We start from the raw sequence: 6,712 nt of genomic DNA, 5'->3' as shown, positions 1-6,712 counted from the left end.
AGACATGGATTTGGATTTTATATTCACTTTGTATCATCTCTTTAATCTTATTTGTATTATTTAATAGGTCGAGACGTCGTCGACTAAAAAATATGATACAAATTGCAATACCGGTTAGACATAAGCGGTATAGATGAGTGATACGTGGTTATGTTTATTATAAATGAATTTTACATGCTAGATTAATCGAATACATATGAAATAGATTGATGAAATCTAGTCTTGATATGCCTTTTAAATGTTAACTTTCTAAATCACTTACCATTGTTACATATTTTCATGCAAACGATACTCTTCATGATTGAAAACCTTTTGAAACTCTTACATAAGGAATTGTTAAACTGTAGAAAGGAGGTAATGTCGCACTAATCCTTGTGGAGACGATAAAACAAATACTCACTGAAAAACACTTTCAACAAAAATGGCGTCGTTACCAGGGATTAATGTTTAGATATTGCAAGCATTGCAATAGTTTATCTTGTTTTAATTCATTTTGTTTTGTCATATTTTATCTCATTCCTTTTGAATTGATCTATTTATTCTTGCACAACATTGATCCAGAATTTATCAGTCAGGGCCTCCTTCACATTTTTAGGTTCAAATTTTGAGATAAAACAAGAATTCGATATCATATCTCTGGATCTAGTGGTGATCCCTTTATCAAGATTTCCAATAATAAGTTCCTTTGGATAATTTTTCTGAATTCTAATAGAGGGACCTTTGTTGGCTTGAGGATTATTTGGTTCAGTACTTGCTGGCTCAATGTTGGACTCAATGTCTGCCTCATCTTCTGGAGCATCAGTCTGCTAAGATGATGTTACAAAATCTCCGTCGACATCAATCTCTTTCTCAATGATTGAATCATCAACCACAAGATTAATGGATTCTATGATGACTTTGTTTTTGGATTTAAATACCCTTTTTAAGCTCTTCTATTTGTGGATTAACCAAGAAATATCCCTTCATCGCTTTTGGGATCCATCTTTCTCATTTGCTCTCGATCAGCCAAGATGTAACATTTGCTCCCAAAAAAATGAAAATATTTAACAGTAGGTTTCCTCCCTTTCCATAATTTATAGAGTGTAAATGATGTACCAGCTCTCAGAGTGACATGCTTGTGAATATATCATGCAGTTTTCATGGCTTCAGCCCAAAAATGATAAGGAATATTTCTTGCATGTAGCATGACTCTAGATGATTCATGTAAAGTTCTATTCTTGTGTTATACAACTCCATTTTGCTGAGGAGTGATGGGTGATAAGAATTCATGACAAATACCTTTAGAAGAGCAAAATTCAGGAATTTTGGCATTTTCAAATTCCTTGCCATGGTCACTTCTGATTCTAACAATCATATTTTCCTTCTCTCTTTGAAGGCGTTAACAAAGGTCTTTGAAAACCTCAAGAGTATTTTATTTTTCTTTGATAAAGTTCACCTAAGTAAATCTTGAAAAATCATTAATAACCATATAGACATATCTCTTTCCACCAAGACTTTCAACTTGCATCAGCCCCATTAAGTCTATATGAATAAGTTCTAGTACTTTGGAAGTAGTCTAACGTTTCACCTTCGAGTGTGACATCTTGGTTTGCTTCCCAATTTTACACTCACCACAAACTTTACCCTCCTCAATTTTGAACTTTGGTATACCTCTAATAGCTTCTTCAGACATAATCTTCTTCATACCTTTGAGATTCATATGTCCAAGCATCTGGTTCCACAATTTGACTTCATCTTCCTTGGACATTAAACATGTGGAAGAATAAGTAGTTTATTATGATACCCGCAAATGACAATTGTCTTTAGACCTAACTCCCCTCATCAGAACATCATTCTTCTCATTGGTAACCAAACAATCTGACTTGGGGAAATTGACTTTTAAACCTTGACCACATAACTAACTAATACTGATCAGATTTGCAGTCAATTCTTTTACAAGAAGAACATCATCTAGTCTAGGAAGTCCAGTACACACTAACTTTCCTACTCCCTCAATTTCACCTTTAGATCCATCACCAAATGTGAGAAAACTGGTGGAATAAGACTTAATGTCCACTAAATACTTCTTGACCCCTGTCATATGTCTATAACGTCCATGATCAAAGTACCATTCTTCTCTAGATGAAGCTCTAAAATAAGTATGGGCTATGATACTAGTATCAACAACGTTAGGTTTCCACTCCTTTCTAGTTTTAATCATCACATGATTAGCCATAGGTTGTGTTAGATGTTTTGGATAACATAAAGTCTGTAACAAAAAGGCTTTATATGACCATACTTACCATAATAATGACATTTACAAGTCAAGAACTTGGCTTTAGTTTGAGTTTCCTGATGTTTGGCAGGATGTTGTAACATTTGGTTGGACATTGTGGGCTCATACTTCCTTTCAGAAGAAATAAATTGTTACATGGGTTTTGCCTTGTTTATTTAGAGATTGGTAATTAAAACCTATACCTTTTAAGTTTCCAGCTCCTTTCCTAACTTGAAGAATTTCATCTAGCATATCAGGCCCATTGTTCAACATTCTTATGGATTTGGTCATGTTTTCATGTTTAGAAGTCAATAGGGTTACTTCATTTTGAAGACCAGATATAGTAGATAAAAATTTCTCTTTTTCAGCATGCAGTTGAGCTATGATTCTTTTCTGCTTTTCTCCTATGTTGCAAGCCTCTTCACTTATGGCACACAACTCTTTATAGGAAACATCCAATACTTCATAAGATATATCCTCATCACATGAATCTTCATCATATTCATATCTACCATTGAAGGATATAACATGCTTAGTAATTTCATCATCAGGTTCACCTTCAGAACCATCATCATCAGACCAAGAAACAGACAAGCCCTTCTTTTGTTTCTTGAGGTACGTGGGACATTCTAATCTAATGTGACCAAAACCCTCACATCCATGACACTGAATACCTTTTCCTTTATTTGGTTTCTCCTCTGTTCTTTCTTTTCTCTGAAAATCAATGTTCTTACTGATGTCAAATGACATGTTCTTGACATTTGGTCTTAGCTTCTTATCCATTCTCTTCAACACCTTATTGAATTGCCTCCCAAGAACCACAATAGCATTAGAAAACCCTTCATAATTCTCCATGCCACATTGAACCTCTTCATCATTAGTGTTGGAGATAAAAGTTATGCTCTTGTTCTTCTTTTCAGGTCTATCATTGATAGCTAATTCAAAAGTTTGAAGTGACCTAGCAAGCTCATCCACTTTCATGTTGCAAATGTCTTAGGTTTCTTCAATAGTTGTGACCTTCATGTCAATCTTCTAAGGCAGCGACCTGAGGGTTTTTCTAACTATCTTCTCATTTGACATCTTCTCTCCCAAGGCACTATATGTATTAGCAATGTCAAGAATATTCATGTGAAAGTTATGAGTGCACTCATCATCTTTCATCCTGAGACTTTCAAATTCTGTGGTGAGAAGTTGAAGTCTTGACATTTTTAATTTCGATATGCCTTCATGAGTGGTTCTCAGGATTTCCCATGCATCTTTGGCCATGGTACATGTATTTATTAACCTGGATATATTTTTGTCAATCCCATTGAACAAGGCGTTCAAAGTTTTGGAGTTTCCAAGAGCAAGTTCATCTTCTTCCTTAGACCAGTCCTCTTCTGGCTTCAATTCAGTTATGTCCTTCCCATCTTTGTCCTTCACCACAAGGTGTTCCTAACCTTTGATAACTACTTTCCAGGTTTTTCTATCCATAGATTTTAGAAAATCCACCATATGCGCCTTCTAGTAATCATAGTAGGTGCCATTTAAAATAGGTGATTTGTTAACAAATCCTCCTTCCTTCCATAGTACCATAAAATATCTTCCCTGGAGCTCTCACCCAACACAGAACAAGGTGCATGTTCTAATGCCAATTAAAATTTTGGCACGTAGAGAACATATGTCGTATATGATGTCAGAACACCGTAACAACACAAGTAATAATAAACAATTGAAAGTAAAGTGTAGGAAGTAAATAACACAAGGTAGTTATTAACCTAGTTCAGTGCAACGTCACCTACATCTGGGAGCAACCAAGTCAAGAAAGAAATCCACTATAATAGTATTAGTTTGAAGTCTAATATAAACAACCTCTGATTTACAGCCTTCGCACATAATCACTACCCTTGATATTTCTATCTAAGACTCTCCTAGAAATGAAACTCCTCTCACCTCCTCTCAAAACACACAATACATAGTAATAAGATGACAATCAAAGAGGAGACACGCTCCAATAAACAAAATTCACTCTTGCTTAAAAACTTACGAGTGATTCACAAATACAACTCAACTATCAGCCCAGTTTTAGCATCATGGTGATATGAGCGAGGCTCACAAACAACAACGAACTGACTAAACCCTAATTCACACTATCATACAAGCGGTTGTACTCTTAGGTTTAGCGACTTCCTATATAAAGCCTGAGAACTGCATGGGCTTGAAGAACAATTCGGGCCAGTTGATCCACAATATTCCGGAAGAGAATATATTGTTTCCTTAAATGTTTTGACATCCATTCTAGGAAACACGACAAAGCTTAAAATGTCCTTTGTTGTATTTAGAAACACACGATTCTTGGATCGAAGTAAACGTGAATCATATCTTCATAGAATCTTCAGAGATCTCACGTTTGAAACAAATCTTCCAAGAATGCGAAACAAGGCACGCTACGATGTCATACCAACATGTCAAGACATTTTGCTTAACATATTTTTAGAACACTTGTTTTAACAAAATACGGTTAATCACAACACAACCAACCTAATACCACCCTTAATTTTTTTTAGGACAAATTAAATTTTTAGCTCTACATCCTCAATTATATCTATGACATTCTACTCTTTTTTAGGACTTTTACAACATAAATCTAAACGGGATGTGTATGGCTATTTGCCACCCTATTAAATACCCATCCCATTTTCTTTTCTTTTTGGCTATGATGAATAACAAATCACTAGTTTTATGATTTTATATTTGTATTTATTGAATTGCTAAAGAAAAGTGTTGACCATTCAATGAAGGAAGTGACATGAGCCATGATGATTCTATATACCAAATGGGATGCATATACCGGTATATATGATTGATTAGTTGCTTCCTCTCATTATAATATTGATTGTTTCCCTAGAGGGAGTGGGTTCAAAGCTCTAAAATCTGACACAAATTATAAAACCATTTGTTTGGTAGAAGGAAGATGAACTGTTGTCGTGGAAAGATCTCTTCTTTGTATCTAAATTATTTTTTCATTGTATATATTAAAAAGATAATAATGCCAAAATTTCTGTTGCATCAACATTTCGATGATTCATATATTAAGAATGGAATTTCGAATAAAAGCTACAAATTACAATGGAAAGATCTCTACCTTAAAGAAGTGTAATGAGTTTACGAGTAATACGATTGGAGACGCTATAAGACATTCATAAAGTTATTCTTACTCTTACCTAATATTAGAAAATTTGATCGTTTCTTCGATTAATTTAATCGATACTAAGATATTGAGTAGACATTCGAAAAAGATTCTTATAATTTCTTGTACATAATATATACAATCCTTTTCAATTAGAGATTGACCATGAATTGCGTGTCATCGTGATTTTTGAAAGGTAGTGGTACAATGAACAACATACATACTTAGTAAGACTTTTGTTTTACGAAAAGTATACCACATTTAGATTTTATAACAAACATAATATTTTTGATGTTTGGAATTATTGGGTTTAAAACTTGATAAAAATGGGACAATTTAGTTCTCAATTAAAAAAAACTTGGCATTCGATTTTAAAATCAACTAACTCAATGAGACTAATCTTACTGGTTATTATCGGGATCTATTTAAAGTCAGAGCGAAATCTTATATAGTCTGATTCAATACAAAAATTGTTAGCATATAATAGAATTTGAATCTAAAATTTTGAGTGGGATACTGTCTTAAGTAGGGGTGAGAATAGACTGAACCGAGTTAAGCTTTGTCAAATATAAATGTGACATGCTAAAAAGTTTGAAGCCGAAGTCTGGTTTGTGGTCTATTATAGGCTTATTTTTTTGTCCGAGTCTGACTTTTTTCGAATGTCTGATTAGCCTATTAACAAGTTTAAAAAACATATATCATTTGAATATATGCAAATAAGCAATTCAATTTTTAAATATATTAGAGAATCAAAAGTACAATTAGACTAAATCTTTCTTTACATCTACTTATTTGAACTTACATAGTAGTATAAATTTTGTGAGATTATTTGTTTGTGAGAACTTATGAAAACAACTTATGACATTATGTATAAGATTTTTTCAACTTATTTTCACAAGTTTTTTAAGATAATTAAACTTTACTTTTGTATTTTAATATAAAATACAAAATACAATATAAAAAATAATAAATTTATTTATATTTATTAAAATATGTCGAACTGATAGGTTCAAAAGTTTTTTTTATGGTACGTGGTCTAGTCTATTTAACTAAATAGACTTATAAAAAAATTTAAGTCCTTTCTACTTAAAAATAAATCTGGTATGACATTGGTCTGTGTAGGCTATGCCGTAGGCCCCTTTTAGTTTGTCTGTCATATTCACTCATACTCTTAAGACAAGGGTCTTCATCAACCGATTAATTTTTATGAAATTAAATTACAAAATACTCAAATAAATATTTGTCGGGTAGAAAATATATTGATTCAAATTCAAATTCAAGATTCTACG

General features: G+C 33.0%; 1 pseudogene; it reads right to left on the bottom strand.

Moving 5' to 3' along the window:
• Window positions 1-1,897: 1,897 nt before the first annotated feature.
• LOC127103301 (uncharacterized) lies at window positions 1,898-4,530 on the bottom strand (annotated as a pseudogene).
• Window positions 4,531-6,712: the final 2,182 nt, after the last annotated feature.

Source organism: Lathyrus oleraceus, chromosome 7 (genome assembly GCF_024323335.1).
Source record: "Lathyrus oleraceus cultivar Zhongwan6 chromosome 7, CAAS_Psat_ZW6_1.0, whole genome shotgun sequence".
NCBI lineage: Eukaryota > Viridiplantae > Streptophyta > Magnoliopsida > Fabales > Fabaceae > Lathyrus > Lathyrus oleraceus.
Note: the sequence above shows the minus strand (reverse complement) of the source record. Positions and strands in the feature narration are given on the sequence as shown.